This window comes from Sciurus vulgaris (assembly GCF_902686455.1).
Source record: "Sciurus vulgaris genome assembly, chromosome: 9".
Classification (NCBI taxonomy): Eukaryota; Metazoa; Chordata; class Mammalia; order Rodentia; family Sciuridae; genus Sciurus; species Sciurus vulgaris.
In genome coordinates, this window is record NC_136469.1 from 47,031,086 (window position 1) to 47,053,854 (window position 22,769).

At 36.6% G+C, this 22,769-nt stretch overlaps 1 protein-coding gene and 2 long non-coding RNA genes across 7 annotated transcripts in view; 1 reads left to right on the forward strand and 2 right to left on the reverse strand.

The window, feature by feature from the left end:
• ANK2 (ankyrin 2) overlaps nt 1-22,769 on the reverse strand; it is a 694,188-nt gene that overhangs the window by 401,636 nt on the left and 269,783 nt on the right. The gene's annotated exons all lie outside the window — the stretch shown is intronic.
• Nucleotides 1-22,769, forward strand: part of LOC306670132 — a 417,629-nt gene that overhangs the window by 264,127 nt on the left and 130,733 nt on the right. The window lies entirely within an intron of this gene.
• On the reverse strand, nt 11,912-15,455 carry LOC306669642. Its single transcript, XR_013766190.1, has 2 exons — nt 14,248-15,455; nt 11,912-14,213 (listed from the first exon to the last, which is right to left on the reverse strand). It is a non-coding gene; the product is annotated as an uncharacterized lncRNA (long non-coding RNA).

Genomic DNA, 22,769 nt, shown 5'->3' on the forward strand with positions numbered 1-22,769 from the left:
TGTTGATTGCTTGTAGATCTTCTTCTGTGAAGTGTCTATTCATTTCCTTTGCCCATTTGTCGACTGGATTATTTGAATTCTTGGAGTAGAGTTTTTTGAGTTCTTTATAGATTCTGGAGATTAGTGCTCTATCTGAAGTATGATTGGCAAAGATATTCTCCCACTCTGTAGGCTCTTTCTTCACATTGCTGATAGTTTCCTTTGCTGAGAGAAAGCTTTTTAGTTTGAATCTATCCCAGTTATTGATTCTTGCTTTTATTTCTTGTGCTATGGGAGTCCTGTTAAGGAAGTCTGGTCCTAGGCCGACATGTTGAAGATCTGGACCTACTTTTTCTTCTATAATCTGCAGGGTCTCTGGTCTGATTCTGAGGTCCTTAATCCATTTTGAGTTTAGATTCGTGCATGGTGAGAGATATGGGTTTAGTTTCATTCTGTTGCATATGGATTTCCAATTCTCCCAGCACCATTTGTTAAAGAGGCTATCTTTTCTCCATTGCATATTTTTGGCACCTTTGTCTAGTATGAGGAAATTGTATTTATTTGGGTTTGTGTCCATGTCCTCTATTCTGTACCATTGATCTACCTTTCTATTTTGGTACCAATACCATGCCGTTTTTGTTACTATTGCTTTGTAGTAGAGTTGAAGATCTGGTATTGCAATACCCCCTGTTTCACTCTTCCTGCTAAGGATTGCTTTAGCTATTCTGGGTTTCTTATTCTTCCAGATGAATTTCATCATTGCTTGCTCTATTTCTGTAAGGTTCACCATTGGGATTTTAATTGGAATTGAATTGAATTTGTATAGCACTTTAGGTAGTATGGCCATTTTGACAATATTAATTCTGCCTATCCAAGAACATGGGGGATCTTTCCATCTTCTAAGGTTTTCTTTAATTTCTTTCTTTAGTGTTGTATAGTTCTCATTGTAGAGGTCTTTCACCTCTTCTGTGAGATTGATTCCCAAGTATTTTATTTTTTTCGAGGCTATTGTGAATGGGGTAGTTTTCCTAATTTCTCTTTCTGAAGATTCATCACTTATGTATAAAAATGCATTGGATTTATGAGCATTGATCTTGTAACCTGCTACTTTACTGAATTCACTTATGAGTTCTAAGAGTTTTCTGGTGGAATTTCCAGGTTCCTCTTAATATATAATCATGTCATCAATTGAGACTCTAGCCAGAACAATTAGACAAACCAAAGAAATTAAAGGGATACAAATTGGAAAAGAAGAACTCCCTTCTTCTTTTAGATAATAACAATTATTATATCTACCCAGTGGTTTATTGTAGTGTTTTTCTTTTTCTTCTTTTTTCTTTTCTAGTGCTAGGGATTGAACCCAGGAGCACTCTGCCACCAACTTACATTCCCAATCAGTCCTTTTTATTTTTTATTTTGAAACAGAATCTCCCTAAGCTGCTGAGGTTGGCCTCTAACTTGCAATTCTCTAGCCTCAGCCTCCCTGTTGTTGTTTACAAAGTTATTCTCACTAGTTCATTTGATCTTCCCAAGTGCCACCCATGAAGTGCACAGGTGTACATTAGCAACATAGGGTAGTATTTAAAAATGCAAACACTGTCTTATTTGCTCTCCTGGGATACTTACTCCCTTAAACCTTTCAGATTTTAACCACACAAAATGTCCCTTTTTTCTGTAAAGTCATCCATGGTGACTTTGCCTAAAATTACCAACCATCATTCCATGCTTGCTTGGTTCCTTTTCTTCCTAGGGCTGACCACTGTTATATACACTATATTTTCTTTTTAAATTTTTTGTTCATTCCTCTCCCTTAACATAACATAAACCAAGTAAGGGCAGGAGTTTTGTCTATGTTGCCCACAGCTTACATATCCAGCTAAGGAAAAGTTCCCAGCACATGATAGGTGCTCAGTAAAACTTTTTTGGGGGTGGGGTTACCAGGGATTGAACCCAGGGACACTTAATGCTGGATGACAGGCATGTGCCACTGCACTGGCTTCAGTAAATATTTTCTAAATGAATAGATTCAAATTCTTCTTTGTGCTTGTTTTTTCCTCTGTAAAATGTTATAACAGTTACTTCACTTAAGGTTATTAGGAGGATTCAAGCAGCTGAGGCATGTGAAACACCTAGCACAGCATCTGGCATGTAGTAAGCATCAGTGTGCACCATTATTGCCTCCATTTTTCAGATAAGTGGACTGAGGTTTAGAAAAATTAAATGACTTTTGTCACTAAATACTCGTATTTAGGTTCACAACCAGGATCTGGTTTGATTTCCACTGTAGCACATTTTTAAACAGAGATCATCCAATTACCATAAAGATTCCCCTCTGCATACCAAACTTACTGTCAAATGTTTTAAAATAAAATATAAAAATAGCTACTATTTATGCAATGTTTACCAGGGACCACTTTGCTTTCCATAAATCTTTTCCTTAGTATTCCTTACTGACCCCATGAGATCGGTACTCTCATTATTCTCATTGATAAAATCTGCGGTACAGAGATGTTACAAAACTCAATCAAGGACCCACAGCTACAAAAGAGGCAGAATTGGGATTTGCACTAAGGTTCTTGCAATTCCAGGGTCCTTAAGTGCCAGCCTCTGCCCCCAGTGGCCCACACCTAAACTTCCTCCATCTGCCATTGCTCTCTACTTTTCTCCCCACAGAGACTGTGAGGCAGGGGGTCTGCCCTAGGTTCACTGCAGGGGGTTCTGATTCTGGGTGATCTGTGCGAGAACAGAATTGTCTTGTGCTACCAGAAACCCTTGAACTCACACTAATGGCCCAGCTGAATGATGGGAATGTGGGAAGGGAAAGAAATGCCATGTTCAAAGAATATAGGGCACTCTGAATTCTTTCTGTTGTATAAAAGGTTCTTTTCATTGGGATTTAAGAGAAAAAAATAATCCCCTCCAGTCTCTGTGCTTTTGAAGGGTTTACATCACTGCTTCTCACATTCCACTAATTCAACAGAAACAGCTGTCCTGCCGTCCCCCGCGTGAAGCCCTGAACTGTATTCCAAAGAACATGCTCCACGTCTTTATTATTTATTAATTATTGCTATGGTTCCTGACTTATAATAAGAGAATATCAGCCTAAAAGAGCAAAAAGGAAGAAAATTTGTTTATTTTCTCTATTTCCCTAACACAAAGCAACACCCTCTAAATTGACTTCTACATTATTCCCTCCATTTTTTCAAATACATTCATCAAAGTATTTTCTTGCTTTAACAGAATATAGAACAGAAAATTTTTTTACCACTAAAACTACTTCATAAGCGAAAGTGTAGGATCTTCTTTGGCTCAGGGGGTCAAAAAATATAAACAAAAAAAAATACAAGATAATGAAAATAGAATTATAATTTTAATATCATAAACATTTACAATAATTTCTGCACAGTTGGTATCAATCTAATTATGAAAAACTAATCAGTTACCCATGGCTTCTGAATCATAGCAAGACTCATGTATCTTTCATGCAATACACAACCTCCAAACTTTGAAGTTACCCCTTGACTATACAGTTGTACTGCATTTATTAGATGATAGGGAATGGCTCCTCAGTCGAGACTTAGTTTAGGAATAAATCCATCAACATACATATATTCCGGTATACTTAAAATACATGTATTATTGGATTTTTATAATCATAACAAATAATTTGATTAATAAAGATTTTACATGAGTGCCTCTTTTAGCAAACAAAATAATCAGAATTTCTCCCTAAAACATAAGATTCAAAACCAAATTTTAGGAAGTAGTGAAATTCTATTGCATACCATTGTAACTTTATCATGTATACATGGTTTCTCTTTTCTTTCTTTTTTTTTTTTCTTAATACTGGGAATCAAACTTACAGCCTTACACATGCTAAGTAAGTGCTCTACCACTGAGCTACATCCCTGTGATGGGCTGACAGATCTGACTCCATGAGAATGTTATAGGCCAGACTCTAAGGGAAATGACTGAACAGACTACATTTTGCTCTGAGACTCCACGTTATGTAGGAAATAATATGTAGGAATATGTAATATGTTATGTAGGAATAATAATAATGGGAACACCCGCCTCTGTACCCATCATCAGTTACTTAGTGTGACATGATTAACAATACAGAATGATAATTCCTATGTAAAGAAAAATTGCTCTCTTTTGATTCCTATTGCTCCTAAACAATGTACCATGTGAACAGTGATTGTGTGGATGTTAGTAACCATTCTTTAGTTTGTACATAGGTAAGGGTCATTTTGACCCACTTCCCCCTCTGTCGATGATCTCATGATGTTAATGAGTATTTTCGAATCATAGCAACAGGCACTTATGATTAATGTAATTTTTGGTATAAGAACCCCTACAACTTGATGGTCGGGGCTGTTCTCCCAATAGTCATTTTTTGGGACATTGTGTGAGACAGTCAGCTGGCCGGCTTAATAAAGACTCTCAAATTTGGACTTCTCAGTGGTGATCGATCTGTTCTTGAGTTCCATAACAATCCCTAGCTCTTTAGATGGCATTTTTTAAATGTCCAAAATAATTACTATTGTGTGTTCATAAATCACTTACCTCTTACCTCTTATTTTTAAGATTGAATCTATTCTTTCAAAAAATTTAAAACTAATATGAACAAAAATGGTTATACTTATTCAATTGTTAAAACAAGTATAATATGGAATATTTTATGTGCATGTTATTTTACCCGATTTATTTTTATCAAAATAACAACATAAAACGAAAGAGCAAATAACCTTGAACTGAAAGGATCTTTTTTGGAAGAACAGACTTTATAGTCCCAGAGCATGTTTTAAATGCAAAAGGTATCACAACATGGATGTGAGGGTGACCTGGCTGTGACATCTGTCACCCCATTGATCTCTAGGGCTGATTCGGCAGATCTGGTTGGCCAGGTGAGTGTACCCTTTCTCCCTCACCGCTTCAAGTGTATGTGCCTCAGTTTACGAAACCACCATCCCCTATACAGAGGACTATTATTTGGTCAAGAGCATAGGAGTAGCTGTGTCCCCTGCTGGAAACTCCAAACAAGCTCTCAAGGTCTGCTCACAAGTTTATTTACATGTGTGATTAAAAAACATGTTCTCAGGGTGGGAGGGAGGCAAGAATGAAGGAAGAATGGATTGTAGAGAGGAAAAGAGGGGTGGGGAGGGGTGGGAGAAAGGAAAAATAACAGAATGAGACAAACATCATTACCCTGTGTATATGTATGATTACACAAATGGTGCAACTCTACTTCATGTACAACCAGAGAGACAACAGTTGTACCCCATTTATGTACAATGAATCAAAGTAAATAAATTTTTTTAAAAAGTTCTCCATGTATCTATTTCATGCTATATGTGTAGCAATTGAGAATTGGTAAGACGTTTAATTATTACTGAGAAATACAAACTATTTCAATGATTTTCTTAAAATAAAAATCACATTGCAGTATTTTAAACTAGGCTATTTATACACAAAACCTGTACATACATATTTTTAAATATGTGTACCTACCTCTTTAATTGCTGCTTTAAATAAAACATTTTGAAATCTATCATAAATGCTAAAGAAAAAAGTAGCTGCATAATTGCTCCCTTTAACTGGTTAATTTAAGAGGGGCCCAATATTTTAAGAGATGCAGCTTCACTTTAGATGTATGTGTCAACTTAGATGGAAGGGAAATAGATGATCACAGAGGATTTTAGAATTAACAAAAGAAATTCATATTATTGCAAGAATCAGCAATCTTTCAGGATCCATTAATTAATTCTACTTAGTCATAACCCGAGGAACAGGAAGAAAGTGAAAAGAACAGCACCTCCTACAAATAAGTTCTTTAGGAAGATCTAAAGAGATGCAGTCGAATCCCCTGGCTGAAATGTGGTCAAGGACCACTGGAGAAACACCCCTGTGCCTCGTGATCCCATGCTTCTCAGAATGAGAAGAGAAGCCACACACATGCCAGCATAGGTATATTCCTTAGATTTTGCTTTGGGTTGTTCATGACTATGACCCTGAAAAATCATCCCAGATGCCATGTTTAGCAAAAGTGCAAAGGGATACTAACCCTACGTCTAAACTAAATTTCCGAACTGACAAGCTGTCAAATAATAAAGAATGACTTAATTTATCTTCTACTCACATCAGCTCTTCTCTTAAGAGAATGTGACCAACTCCTGTGACACTGATTCTTAACACAGTGGTTCCTTAGAGATTTTGCTTCAAAGTAAAACCATGCATTTTAATTGTAAACTGGTATTTTGATTGATGGTCAATGACTAATACCTCTCAAAGCATGGCCCATACTCCAAGATAGACTTAATTTCAAATTTTCTCCCAGTCACAACCACTAGCTGTGTAAAACGACTTCCTGTCAAGTGGCCTGGGTGTTTTATATCATTAATTTCAGCCAGTTGCCTCAGGCTACAGAACACTGGTCTTGTCAGTTTAAACACAGAGACATCAAAATTGACTGACAACTAAAACTCTTTAAAAATGGAATGTACTAAACATTTCATCTTGCTATTTTCAAGCAGAATATAATCAAGAATTGTGATGAATGCCCATTCCTTTCACACATATGACTTTGAACTTTTCTTTCTTGTATCCCGTTAAGTCCACATAAGAAGAATGCCTAGACAACCCTTTGCTCTCACATCCACCACATCCAATTATTCTGAAAATGAATGTTTCCCATATCAGAGGATCAGGTTTGATGGGTCATTTGACACTGAAATAAAGGTAGGGAGAAAAAGCTTTTCTGAGCAATTGGTATGAACCCACAGCATCACTTACCACTGGTGCTGAATGTCTAGCTAATAGAAACTTCCATAAAACTGCATGCTACAGCTAAAATTCAACCTTCACTAGCCAAGTTTTTCCAATCCATTCTCAAGTGCACTTGAAACAATCAGTGTATTAAAAATCCATATGAAAATCTGCATGTTAATGGAGAAGCAAATACAAGGTTTGGATGGAGTCCAAATAACATGGGTTATTAAAAGATTTATGTTGCAGCATACATACATGGGAGAAAGGTTAACTAAAGATAGAGTCTGCATAAAGTGTATTATGTTGTAATTTCTACAATATTGGAGTAACTTTTCTCTTTTATCACAGGCCAAACTAGAGGTTTCAGCTTTGCAGAATTTTCTTATCAAAGATCATAATACAGGTCTGGGGATATAGCTCAGTTGGTAGAGTACTTGCCTCACAAGCACAAGACCCTGGGTTCAAATCCCCAGCACCGCAAAAAAAAAAAAAAAAAAAAAAAAAAAAAAAAAAAAGATCATACTACATATGTAGCTCTCTGGGATTCACCTTTTGCTTTTTAATTCAAAAAAAATTTTGCACAGTTCACATCATTAACTGTAAAGATCACAAAATGAAAAGTGAGTTAGTTTCTATTTACTCAAGATATTTTTTGAAAGTGAAATGTGTGCCTGGGAAAACTAAGATATAAAGTGTACTCAAGGACTATGAAATAATTTCAATATTAAGCCAAATAAAACACAAAGAAAGTCTTGCATAGAGGTCAAAGACTGGCAACAAAACCTTCTGAGGCACTTTTAAATTAAATTAACAACTGTTCTTTCACTGAAGGTAACCACCGAATTTTTGGAGGTAGTATCACATTTCGGAGGGTGAACTTGTTTAGGGAGATGAAGTGAAAGCGATGATAAGAATGATCACGGGAAACCCTGCACCTGCTGGGGAGTGGAGTCAGGCTGCGCGTGTGGACAGGGTCCCCAAGCACTCCACGTGAATATGAGGCAGGGCAATCAAGGACGACCCAGATCCTCAGCCTCACACTCAGAAGGCTGGGGTTCCAGCAGCAGCAAATCGGCCTCTCCATGCATTCTTGTCTTCAGTACTCTCCACAGCCTCTCCATCAAGGAACCTTTCCAGCAGAACATGGAGGTGGTCTCCAAAAACCAGAATCACCTTCCTTTCCACGCCCCCGCCTGGGATCCATTTTCCTACTGCACAATTTCATTCCTTTGGGCCTTAAAGGCAGCTCTTTTAGGAAGAAACAAATCCCATGTTGGGAGAGATGGGTCAAGGCTCTTGGGACAGGAAGTGGAGGAAGGTATTCCACAGCATCTAATGTCTCTGTGAGCTTTCTGACCCTGCTCAGGGCAGAGGAAGAATGGGAGACATCAGCAAGAGCATCCCTGGAACTGAGAAGAGGTGGGAGGAGATCTGAAAGAGGAAAGGGCGTAATTGCCCAAAACACTGGGACAGTTTGCATTCCACCAAAACTACCTAGTCTCTCCATTTGGCATGAGTTGCCAAGAAGAATTTGTTGAATAAAGAATCTACAACAGTTTGTGTGCCCCAGACGTTGAAAGTGTCCACAGAAGGATCTATGCTGCAGACATCAGATGAGGCTCATAGCTCTCCTTGGACTCCCCAGCTTCTCTCGGCCTATTTGCCCCCAGTGAAAGGTAACTTGCTATCTGCTAGGAAATTTGGGGAATAAAACAAAGCTATGTGAGAATTTTCTGATGATTATCTTGAATGCTTTTACATCTTCCCCCCCCCCCCCCGGGAAAGTTTGTTTCTTGTTGAGTCATTATTGACTACTCTACCAGTAGATTTTTTTTTGGGGGGGGTGCTGGGTATCGAACCCAGGGCCTTATGCTTACAAGGCAAGCACTCTACCAACTGAGCTCTCTCTCCAGCCCCTCAGTATCTTTCTTATTAAACATTTTCTGGTGTCCCCAAATGTGCCAGATGCTATTCATCAAACTTCTTAAATTTAAGCTGAATTTTCCTCAACATCTAGGAAATATTAATGAAAAAATTAATGAAAGTACGAAGTATGATGGAACAAAGAAAGGTCATACAACTGAGAATTCAAAATCTATAAAATTGTTATGATACTTTACGACTTCTTTTGTGAAATGGCATTCTACCTGACAATGATTAAATCACAATTTGCATGGAGCATGGCACAAGCTTCAGAGTCCCATGTATTTTTATTATCCATTAAATAAAATTAAAAACAACAAAACTGCAGTTAGGAAAAAGAGAAACTAATAATACTAATATTTTAAATGACCTTATGACCATATATTTTTTTATTTATTTATTTTAATTAAAAATCATAAATTTATATAGGGCAATGTTGTTTGATTCATTCTGTTATTGTTTTCCCTTCCCCTCCGCCCCTCCCACCCCTCTTTTCCATCTATACAGTCCTTCCTTCCTCCATTCTTACCACCCTCCTTATCCCTAACCCTAAACCTAACCCTAACCCTAACACTAACCCCTCCTACCCCCCTTATATGTCCTCATCCGCTTATCAGCGAGATCATTCGTCCTTTAGTTTTTTGAGATTGGCTTATCTCACTTAGCATGATATCCTCCAATTTCATCCATTTGCCTGCAAATGCCATAATTTTATCATTCTTTATGGCTGAGTAATATTCCATTGTATATATATACCACAGTTTCTTTATCCATTCATCAACTGAAGGACATCTAGGTTGGTTCCACAATCTGGCTACAGTGAATTGAGCAGCTATGAACATTGATGTGGCTGTATCTCTGTAGTATGCTGATTTTAAGTCCTTTGGGTATAGGCCAAGGAGTGGGATAGCTGGGTCAAATGGTGGTTCCATTCTAAGCTTTCTGAGAAATCTCCATACTGCTTTCCAGAGTGGCTGCACCAGCAATGTATGATTGTATCCTCGCCAACACCTATTGTTGCTTGTGTTCTTGATAATCGCCATTCAATTGGGGTGAGATGAAATCTTAGGGTAGTTTTGATTTGCATTTCTCTTATTACTAGAGATGTGGAACATTTTTTCATATATCTGTTGATTGCTTGTACATCTTCTTCTGTGAAGTGTCTAATAATTTCCTTAGCCCATTTGTTGATTGGATTATTTGTATTCTTGGTGTAGAGTTTTTTGAGTTCTTTATAGATTCTGGAAATTAGCACTCTATCTGAAGTATGAGTGGCAAAGATATTCTCCCACTCTGTAGGCTCTCTCTTCACATTACTGATAGTTTCCTTTGCTGAGAGAAAGCTTTTTAGTTTGAATCTATCCCAGTGGTTGATTCTAGTTTTTATTTCTTGTGCTATGGGAGTCCTGTTAAGGAAGTCTGATCCTAAGCCAACAAGTTGAAGGTTTGGACCCACCCTTATGACCATATTAAATCAGAACATGTAATTCAATAATTTAAAATTCAGTAAGCAGCTCATCAAGGGCTGAAAATTAGATGTTCTCAAAGTTTGTGTATGTGATCAGGAAAGAAAGACCCTTTGAAATTTCAACTAGTCAAACTAAAAAAAAAAAAAAAAAATAATGTACATACTATTTATTTGGGGTTCTGAATTAAGCCTATTCTCATCTTTCCTTTAAACTTTATCACAACCTTGAATATCAAGTATTATTTTATCTTCTCACAGATAGGAGAAAATTAAGATTAAGATTAAGAGACAGTAACAGCTAAAATCCCTGCAGCTCAGGAGGCTGAAGAAGGAGGATTGTGAGTTCAAATGCAAGCCTCAACAACTTAGCAAGGCCCTAAGCAACTCAGTGAGAACCTGTCTCTAAATAAAATACAAAAAGGGGCTGGGGATGTGACTGACTCAGTGGTTAAACACACCTGGTTCAATTCCCCAGTACAAAAAGAGAGAGAGAGAGAGAGAGAGAGTGTAAGGATTTGCCAAAAGTCACACAACACACAATATTTGTGCAAGAGATATTTAGAACAGTTTTTTTTTTCTTAAACCAGCTCCATGAATAATAAAATACTATAGGATTCACAGCTCTAGAAACAGTATCTCCCAAATTCAATCACTATGACAAAAGTATTAGCTTCCATATATTTACAGTACTATGTGATGGGTAGAGTACTAAATGTTTTACATTCATTTTCAGCAACCATATATTTCTTATTTAATTGTCACAATAACTTTTGAGATTTGGGGTGAACTAAAAAAAAGTCTCTGACAGCAAAACTGTGGATGAAACCAGGAGCCCAGGCATACACCCTACAGAAGGCCTTAGACCCAGCAAAGGATCTGGAGTTCCTCAGTGGAAGCCCAGCAGTTTTAAGAACTGGCAGATTCCAGAGAGGGCCAAATAATGCAATCTCAGGCAAGTTGTTCAACTTCCCCCTGTCTCAGTGTCCTTACCTGCAGAATGGGAACAATAAAATTCTTTTGAGTTGTCCTAGACAATAGAGTCCTCATACAATTACTGAGAAGCTTAAGTGAGTTAATAAAACTCTCATAACAGTGATAAGCACATACTTCATTCTCAAAAACTGCTGGTAATTGTTCTGTCTTAGGGCCATAAGCAGTTTAGTCTTGTCAATTACCCAGCCACCCTGTGGGATCTTCAAAGATTTTCTGTTTCTTTTTTATTTGGGGGCCTCCATGAAACAACATGCAACTCGCAGGGACCACTACATGTAGTTCGTGACTCATTCAAGACCTAAAACCAATTTGAGACTTCAGGGCTCAACCTGTTTCAAATATGGAATTATTTTAATTCCTTAAATTGAATCACAGTACAAGAGGAAAGCACAAACGCCTTCCCTCACTTCAAAGTTCAGTGCCTAAAACAAGAAGAAAAAAAAAAAAAAAATGCTGGCTTTAAATTAAGATGGCAATTTACAAAAATCCTTAAACCAAATATTTTCAATACCTCCTGGAAAAAGACAGAGCAGATATTTAGTAAACATAGAGGGACTTTCCACTTCAAGATTGACCTCTGACCATGTCAATGTTTTGAGTGTATGTTTGAAAGGTATTTTAAATCACAATAAGCACACATAAAGGAAGTTTTAAAGCAATTTAAAAGTATGAAGTTGTCTTTGAAAAAAACTTCCAAGAAAATGTATTTTATACCTAATTTAGCAACTATGGATGTACATAATGTTTACAAGAAGATGTTAAAGTAGTTACTCTGAGAATTTTTAACTATTTGCTTTACTTTTTCAACTCCTGCATTTTAGACAAGTATGAAATATGACTAATTAGAAAAAGGAAGCAAGTCTCACTTTGGAAGAGATAGATACCAACTTTTTTTTTTTTTAATTCCTCAAGTGTTCTGCTACATGACCAAAATACAATACTTTTCCTTCAAATAATCAATATGTGATGATTGATGATCTGGCAACTTTGTGAACCTTGTGTGTCAGCTTTTCATCACTGAAATACCTGATAAGAACAACTTAGAGGAGGAAGTTTATTTTGGGCTCATGGTTTAGTTGGTGATCGGCCAACTTCATTGCTCTGGGTGTGAGATGAGGTAGAACATCATGGAGTAAGGGTGTAACAAAGAAAAACTGTTCAGCTCACGGCAGTCAAGAAGCAGAGAGTGAGAGCAAGGAGCCAGGGACAAGATATAGTCCAAAGCTATGCCCCCAGTGACCTACTTCTGCCAGTCACATCCCACCTGCTGTCAGTTACCACCCAGTAGTCCATTCAAATTATTAATCAATGCACTGACGAAGTTACAGCTCTCATAATCTAATTATCTTACTTCAAAATAGTGTTATATTACCTGATATATGAGCTTTTCTGGGGACACATCTAGATGCAAACCAAACCACCTTGGAAGACTATAATGGATATAACCTTGAACGAAGTAGAAACTGCGAAATCAAAACATTGATACTGTTGATTGCATGCACTCAGTTCAGAGAAAACTGGAGTGAAGTTCATTGGGGTGTCAATTTCTTTCTAAAGTATGGGATTCCTGCCTTATGCTAGCTAGGATCACTTTAAAATACCATTGAGATAAACAATGTCTTTCACTTATGAATTCCAACTGATTGCAGGGAAACTTTAAAGTCCTAGCAACACTGTTGCTATAGCAATGTAACCTGATTAGATATTCTTAGCAACCAGCCACAACTCACGCCCACAGAATCCCTTCATTTATTCCAAGAAGAAGAATGTTGACATTCCAATTTCTAAAATATACAGATCTCAGTGATAGACATCTATGGATGAGAGGCCTGGGAGGCCCAATGGAAGAGTGAATTAATAAACATTGCTTCTGGACCTTGAATATATCATACACATGTTTAATAAACACATATAAAAGTATACTCTGTATGGTTAGAAATTTGAAGGACTTAATTTGGTTTTTGAAGTATAGGTAAATAATGGCAGAATCTTTAAATTTCATATTGTGGTAACTCAAGTTTTATAAGCTTCTCAAATTGTATATTTTTGTACTGAATCAACAGAGAAAGCAATACCATTACATGATTGCCATAAACAACAATGATTTGACAGTTTGATGCTAAAGCTTTCATCAGAACTGGTATCTCCCTTGAAACACCACAGGCACTATCCATAACAAGGATGTGATTAATTATGAGGGTGCACAACAGAGATGGGCCTGAGACACAAGTTTAGGCCAAAGCTGATACCAAGGATGGAATTCCTGCTTGGAAAGGAAAGATCTATTACATTTTGACAGAATAAGTTTTGAAGACTGAATTCTGGAGTTGTGCCCAGGCAGATCTTAATTAGGAAGGTCAGTACATACAGGCTCAGAAAAGCCATCTACGACCCAGAAATCTGTCACCACCACCCATAGCTTTGTCATTAAATAAAGGAGGGTTTTCCACAAGCCCAGATACAGAATCATTCTGTTTTGATATGGAAGAGAAACAAATTACATGCCCCTCCTCCCTGAATGACTGCATTTTGGTGGTAAATAACCCAGTCTTTATATATATATATATATATATATGCAGTTTCTATTACAACTGGAAGAGAGGTGTAGAAAGAAACTGATGTGAAAAACACCCAGGACCAAACAACATGATTTTATTGTTGGATGCCTTTAAAAATTATAAAATTTTAGGTATGGATGATACTATGAAAATAATTACCCTCTGCTAAACTAAAGAACTAGGAAACCCTCTTGAGAGGTCTCCAATTTTGACAAAGTACTTTAAAATATCAACTCTATTCAAGAAATTTGCTTCAAAAAGGTTTATACAGTCAGACAAGAGAGCACAGACCTATAGATTCAGGAGACTGAGGCAGGAGGATTTTAGCCAGACCCTGTCTCAAAACAAAAAAATAATATGACTGGGGACGTAGCTCAGTTAGAGCACCTCTGGATTAATCCTCAGTAAACACACACACACAAACACAAAGTTTGCACATCCTTTATGTGACAATTGAATGTGAAAGGTAACAGAATACGCTGCCTCAAAATGTACCACTTTGGCACAAGGATTATTTTGAGCTAAAGGCACACACACACACATACACACACACACACACACACACACACACACACACACACAAAACAGCAGGTCAGCCAGGATGGTGGCTTACTCAGGTAATCCCAACTATACCTAAGCTGAGGGAGAAGGATCACCTCAGCCCATGAGTTCAAAGCCAACTTGAGCAATATAGTAAGACTCTGTTTTGGAAAAATATACATTTAGTCATGAAATTTAACAATTAGAGATAACTCACACACACACACACACACACACACACACACACACACACACGGAAGAAGGGCTTTCCAAACTCCCATTTTTTTCTTCCTAAAAGCAGGAGATAAAATCCCATTTGAGAGATGTTTTCTCTACACCACATGGAAAGTAACATTCTTATCACCAGAGACAGTAAATCCAGACCCAGAAAAATCGGTGTAAACCTTGTTAAACTATCCCTTCACTTCCTAGCTATCTTCATGATTAGCTAGGAAGACCCAAGACGGAGCTCCTTGGTCTGCCATGTTTTCACACTTTGCTGCTCTTTGTCCAGTTCTATAGGTAAGCATTCAGCTAATGCTTCTTTGGGTCTTCATTTCCTTATGAGGGTTCCTATGTCACATAAAAGTTGCGTTAAACAAATTTGCATGCTTTTCTCCTGTTAATCTGTCTTCTGTCGATTCAATTTCCAAGCCCAGCCAAAAATCTCAAGGGAGCAGAGATGAAATTTTGCCTCCCCTAAGAACTGTCCTAAGAAAATTATCACTAATGTACACATATATATTCTGGAAGAATACTCATTCCAGCAGTCTAAAATAATAAATAAGGTAAGTAGAAACAGTCTAAGTTCATTAAAAATGTGGCATTTGCTAGATTAATTATGATGTTCCATCGCATGAAATACTGTTCTACAATCTCTTTATCTGTGCCCTTGAAGTTCAAAAAAATGCAGAAAAATCAAGTTTTATAGGTAACTTATTTGGCAGCAAAACTTAGAGTAGAACTCATTTGACACCAAAACCTCACCTAAGAGAAGTTAGTCTTACTCCTTCTCTCACACAATATGTTTATTCTTGTTTCACCACAGAAATATCAATGTGTTTAATTAGAGGATGCTTCCCTAAAACTGCTAAAATAGTTACCTAATGTATGTATGTATGTAACAAAAATTATGTTTCCAAACTTTTCTGAATTCTTTTTTTAAAAAAAAATCTATCACCACAAGAGTTTTACATAAAGAATTGGGTCATTTATACTTAGTGAAAAAAAGGTTAAAACTGTGTAGGCTGGGTATATAGCTCAGTTGGCAGAATGCCTGCCTCTAATGCACAAGGTCCTGGGTTCAATCTCCAGTACCACCAAAAAACAAAAACAAACAAACCAAAAAAAAAAGCCTCCTTCACATGGCTTTCATGTAGCTTGGTCCTTCTCTTCTTTCACACCCAGACTTTACAAATCGGAGTTGCCTGACATGTCTAATGAGGGCCCTTTAGGCACTTCATCATAGCAGGCTCTTAGTTCCCTCACAGCGCTGATCACAACCATGACTTACTTCATTTGTTTCTTTATTGCATGTCTAGTAACTGTCTTCCCCAACTAAGAGGTAGGCTCTGGAAGGGCAGGGGCCTTATGTCTTCACTGCAATGTTCTCAGGCACCTCATCTCAGCTCCATATATATTCACTGAATGAATAAATGGAGTAATCCAGTGAGTTTCAGTAAATATATAGACATTTAAATCAATATTAAAATTGTGGTGGGTGTATAGTAACTTTTTTTTTTCTTTCAGGCTTACCTTTATGGTGGAAATATTCTACGAGGAAAATGCACTAATTTTGTAGCAAGAAAGAACAATTTTTAAGTGGTTAATATGTAAATTATTACCTTGATTCGTATTATACCAAACGCTTCCCTCAGAACCCTTGTTATTACAAAAACACAATTTCACTGTTCCCCAAGAATTTCTTAAAGTTAAGTTTGCACAGTACAAACCATAAAAGATGGAAGTTACACTCCATGTATGTACAACATGTCAAAATACATTCTACTGTCATGTAGAACTCAAAAGAACAAATAATTTTTTTTTTAAACAATCGCATGGTGCAGATCCCTCAAAAAGAGAAATCAGCAAAAATAGGCAATGGAGAAAAGATAGCCTCTTCAACAAATGGTGCTGGGAGAATTGGAAATCCATATGCAACAGAATGAAACTAAACCCATATCTCTCACCATGCACGAAACTAAACTCAAAATGGATTAAGGACCTCAGAATCAGACCAGAGACCCTGCAGAATACAGAAGAAAAAGTAGGTCCAGATCTTCAACATGTCGGCCTAGGACCAGACTTCCTCAACAGGACTCCCTTAGCACAAGAAATAAAAGCAAGAATCAGTAACTGGGATAGATTCAAACTAAATAGCTTTCTCTCAGCAAAGGAAACTATCAGCAATGCGAAGAAAGAGCCTACAGAGTGGGAGAAAATCTTTGCCAATCATACTTCAGATAGAGCACTAATCTCCAGAATCTATAAAGAACTCAAAACACTCTACACCAAGAATACAAATAATCCAATCAACAAATGGGCTAAGGAAATGAATAGACACTTCACAGAAGAAGATCTACAAGCAATCAACAAACATATGGAAAAATGTTCCACATCTCTAGTAATAAGAGAAATGCAAATCAAAACCACCCTAAGATTTCATCTCACCCCAATTAGAATGGCGATTATCAAGAATACGAGCAACAACAGGTGTTGGCGAGGATGTGGGGAGAAAAGTACACTCATACATTGCTGGTGGGGCTGCAAATTAGTGCAGCCACTCTGGAAAGCAGTGTGGAGATTCCTTAGAAAACTTGGAATGGAACCACCATTTGACCCAGCTATCCCACTCCTTGGCCTATACCCAAAGGACTTAAAATCAGCATACTACAGAGATACAGCCACATCAATGTTCATAGCTGCTCAATTCACCATAGCCAGACTGTGGAACCAACCTAGATGCCCTCCAATTGATGAATGGATAAAGAAACTGTGATATATATATATATATATATATATATATATATATATATATATATACGATGGAATATTACTCAGCCATAAAGAATGAAAAAATTATGGCATTTGCAGGCAAATGGATGAAATTGGAGAATATCATGCTAAGTGAGATAAGCCAATCTCAAAAAGCCAAAGGATGAATGATCTCGCTGATAAGCGGATGATGACCCATAATGGGGGGTGGGAGGGATTAGTGTTAGGGTCTGGGTTAGGGTTAAGGAGGGGGGCAAGAATGGAGGAAGGAAGGACTGCATAGAGGGAAAAGAGGGGTGGGAGGGGTGGGGGGAAGGGAAAAAAATAACAGAATGAATCAAACAACATTACCCTATGTAAATTTATGATTACACAAATGGTATGCCTTTACGCCATGTACAAACAGAGAAACAACATGTATCCCATTTGTTTACAATAAAAAAAATTAAAAATAAAAAAAAAAAGAGAAATCAGGGCTGGGGTTGTGGCTCACAACGCGTGGTACAGCGCTTGCCTAGCATGCGTGAGGCACTAGGTTTGATTCTCAGCGCTACATATAAATAAATGACTAAAATAAAGGTCTATCAACACCTTAAAAAGAAAGAAAGAAAAGAAAGAAGGCAGAACAAAAGCAAAAGATAAAAGTTAGTTCCAGAAGCAATTTCAAGTTTCCTTCAATTTTTTTGCCTTTTGCCATGTGTGGGTCATCATGTTATTTTCTACCTCTGCCTAATTCTCAAACCAAAGCACTGACATAGAGTACCATGAGCATGTTTGTTTGTGTGCAGTGTGTATATATGCAGTGTGGCGGGGGAGGGGGGTCACTGGAAAACAGAATCTAATTAAAACTTTGTTAGATTTTGGACGATGGGATAAGAATTGGAAGCACACACCTACTTCATAAAACTAAAACATTTCAAAATATACAATTAAGCATTTCCAAAATTGATTTATCAACACCACAGAATTATTATGGATTTACTTTATAAAAGACACATGCAGTCCAGTGCCAAAAAATCCACATCCATTTCCAAGCCACTTCTCACTGAGGCAGGGAATGCACCCTGTGTCCTCTGACCATTTATAGCCCATGGAGCTAGAGGATGTTCAAGACATCTGGAAAGAGAGGATAAACGTGCTTTAAAAACTATTAGTTACATTTACACAAAACGTTCTCAATGTCTTTCTGCAACCTCTAGACATGTTCTGAGGTGAACCCCTTTGCATACTCTGTTGTCTACTTATTATGCTTTTTATTCAGATTGACAGTATGATTCATTGCTACAAATTTAGAGGCATTTTGACAGAAGGGATATCTGGAGAATAAGGAAACACATAGTGAACACAAAACTTTAAGAAAACGCATATCTACATAAAACAGTTTTTCACAGTGGTAGAGTGCTTCCCTAGCAGAAAAAGATTTTTGGAAGGTCCTGGGTTTGATCCCTAGTACAAAACAAAAATAAAACAGAACAAAAAACCCAAATCAGTTTTCAGATGCTTTAGACGCTCTGATTTCCAGAATAAACTTAAACCAAACAATAGCACACAGTTCGAACATTTTGAGCAATTTACTTGACACCAAGTCCTTCTCACTGAGTTCTTACTCTAATCAGAGTAGCATCTTGAAAACAAGCATCTCAACAAACAAAATAAAACAAAAACAAACAACTAAACAGAACAGTATTCTCCTTTATCTTCTTCACTACATTTACTATCTTTGGTTTGGGAAACATGGAAGAACCAGTTCCTGACAGTCTTCCCAGTCTGTTTCTGCAGCAGGTGTGTTATATTGTCATTTAAAACACGCTGTTCAGGACAAATTGAATCCTTTCTCTGAGGCCTCTTAAGTGAAGCAGCTGAACATCAGCAGCTGCAAGGATTTTTGCTTTATCTCCCTGCTTGTCTTTGTTAGCTCTGGTCACTGAGCCCTTTTCCCTAATGAACAGGCTGCTTCTGTGGAGCAGCTGGACTGGACAGCCCCTTGTCACCACTTAGACACAGAGACCAAGTCACAGAGCCACATGTGCCCACAGCTAGCAAGATTTGTGCTGACCTTGTCCGCTGTATTAAATACTAAAATACCCCACTATTGATACAAAATGGGAAATGATCATTTTCCCTGTTTGGCCCAAATAGTATTTAGATATATATGCTTTCCCTTTCTGCAAAATAATTACTGCATTTTTTAAAATTCACATGAAAAATATCAAAAATCAAATGTCTACCTGTAGGACCCCAACTTTACACCAAACATGAATTAAATTGAAATTCTTTTTTTTTTTAATTAGAGCATGATAGTTATAAAGTTGTTGAATACATTTTGACAAAATCTTACATGCATGGAATTCGATTTCAATCCCCATTCCCTGCCCCCTGCTTTTTCTCTCCCTTGTTCTCCTTTACTGATTTTCCTTTTGCTCGTTTATATCCTTATCTTGATTGATACTTTCTACATATACATGAAGAAATTCCCTTTGGTACATTTATAGATGCATATAACATGATTTTGTTAAATTCATTCCATATTTCCTCCCATCCTTCTTTCTCTCTCCCTCTGGTTCTACTACTTCACTGATCAATCCTATATATTTATGATATCTGACTCCCCTGCCACACCGTCTTATTTCCCTTATTTTGCTCTAGCAAAATGTTTTTTCTCACATTGGAGAGAAAACATTCGACCCTTGATTTTCTGAGTCTGGCTAAGATTTTCTAAGCATATTGTTCCTCGTTTCCATCCATTTGCTGGCAAATGCCATTATTCATTCGTCTTTGCGGCTTGAACTGAAAGTCTTATATCACTTATCCAATTTTAATTTTTTAATATAAGTACATTGCAAAATTTGGTCCAGAAGTATTTTTCAAGTAGAGATCATAAATATTCCTTATGGGGTAAGAATGAAAATGTCCAAAAACTCCAGCCTAAACTAAAACTAAAAAAAGATTTTCATTGACACATCAAAACTCAATGCTAGGGCAACACTTGCAAAAGCCAACAAATGGTAATTACGTGAAGTTTCTCCTAAAACATGCAAAATGTATGTAAAATGCTCCCTCTCCAGTGCCTTTAAAAACCAATAAAGTGTAGCACACAAGGCTCTCCATACAGTGTTTACAGTCCTGTGCTCTCAGGAAATCCTGAAATTACAAACTGAGATTATTTCCATTAAAAATTTAGTTCAAAAGGAAAAATAAGAAAATCCCACTGAGGGGGGGCAGGAATGGAAAAACATAGTAAGTGAATGTTGCAGGTGCCATATGACCTAGGGGAAACTACTATAAAATGTAAGAATTAACACTCTAATGATGGTGATAATGACAATGACTCCAAGGAGGAATATGTACACTCTTCCTGAAACTGGAAGATTTCAGAGGACCTGAACTGGAATGCTTGAGTTCCCTAGTTTGGATTTGCATGGCATTCAGGAACAGCTTTCTGCAATTCTTGCATGCTGTGTTATCACTTCTTGCCACCACATCACTATTTTAATGTAGTATTAATCTCACAATTAGTTTGCAATCCACTCCAATACAGGCTTTGATTTTAAGTATGCTTGTGTTTGTATAACATGGCCTAGTTTATTCACTTTTGTCTTGTTGGATTCTGTCTTTAGATCTCAAAGCCATACTTCAAGGTACAAACTTCCTCCCCATCAATAAATTCTGTATATATTCTCTGTTTAGTAACCCAAGTCTAAATAATATTTTCTCACATCAAAGTCTTTCAAGAGCTCTTTCCTCTTCTTTGAGTAATTTTTTTTAAATGGGGTAGAAAGAGTAAAATACACTTAATAAAGCATATGGGAAAAAAAATGTATTTCTGTGTCCTTGGAATGTGGTATTTTGGGTATCCTGTGATGGAACTACTGATCATTTATAGTTCTGTGCATAGTTGTCAGGTAAGGGTAAATTTCTGGGCTCTCTGTGGCCAGAATCAGACTTAACCACCTGCTTCTCCAGAACAGCACATCATGTGGCCATATGTGTGAAAACTGCCTTTTGAAAAGCTTAGAGCTTACTCAGGACCCCAGAGGACAAAATGAAGGTCAAAATATTTATACTAATTGCTGCACAAAATACTCAAATCAGGGCTCTCCCTCTATTACATATTGTGTTCATTTTTCTTATAGGTTAAAATAAACAATATTTGATCAAGGTATAATACACCAATTTTTTTAAAAAATATAGGTGTTTTTGGAAAAGCAAAGGATGGCATATTGATAACCTTTTAAGAATAATTACTTTCTCAGGCTTTAAAAAAAAAAAAAAAAAAAAAAAAAAACGCTAGTGTGAGACTAGTTTAAAAAATGTTAGTGTTCCAGTTTCACATTAGGAGAAAACGAACTGTTTTCCTTGTTCTAAACTTTCCACTAATTTTTTGGCAATTTTTTGAATTTCAGGAGAAAGATATTAGTCAGGATCATAATGGATTCATGAGGAAGTTCTACATATTAAAAACAAAAAATAGGGAGAAACACTGCACTGTAGAGAAGTAGGGCAAAGGAGAAGGAAAACTTAGCACTGGACCGAAGATGTTAAAAATGAAAGTTTGTTAAAGAAAAGTTTGTTGAATTATAATTTAAAATTGCATTGCCTTTCTAAAATAAGAAATACATGATTACAGTTCCAAATAAATCTGCAAAATAAATCATTAAGTACAAAATTGCTAGACCAAGGATATATTTATTTCTAAGTATAGATAAGTATTTATATATATTTTGATAGATAATGCCAAATTATCCCTTATAAAAGTTGTACCCATTCACATTCCTATCAAGTATCTAGGAAGAAAAATTGTTTTCCCACATTTTCCAACAAAATTTATTACCCATGCTTTTTTATATTTGCTACTCTAAAAGAGAAAAAGATATCTCAATGTGCTTCAACGTTTCTACTCTTAAGAGTGAAATAATTATTAAATATTTAAATAAATATTAAATAAAATTTCTTTAAATAAATTTAAATGAATTTAAAGTATTCCTTCTTTTATTTCATCCATCACATTCAAACTTTAATTCATAGCCATATACTGTGGTGTGACATAAGATTATTTTTTCACAAGGGATCAGTAGACCCTATACCAATTATTGGTCCCTACAGACCTGTGATGCCATCTCAATCACATACACAATCCTCATTATGTGTCCCAGCCTATTTTGTGAACTTTCATTCTGTACCATCGATTTGTCTCTTTTCATAGCTCAATACTGTATTCCATGCTTCATATTACTTAAGAATATCTAGCTGGGAGCTGGGGGTGCAGATCAGTGGTAGAATGCTTGCCTGGCATACTCAAAGTCCACTATCATAAAACATGCGTTATTCTCCTTGCCCAGCATTTTTTTTTGATAAATTGTTGTTTCTATTTTTTCATTTACATGTTTTATTCAGTTTTTCTGGTTAAAATTTTTTTTAAAAAGCTATATTATTTTGGGAATATTTTAGAATAATTTAGATTACAATTTAAGAAAATCTTATAGGACATTGAGTTTTTCTATGTGAGAGCATAGTATGCCTTTCTATTTCTTTATGTCTTCTTT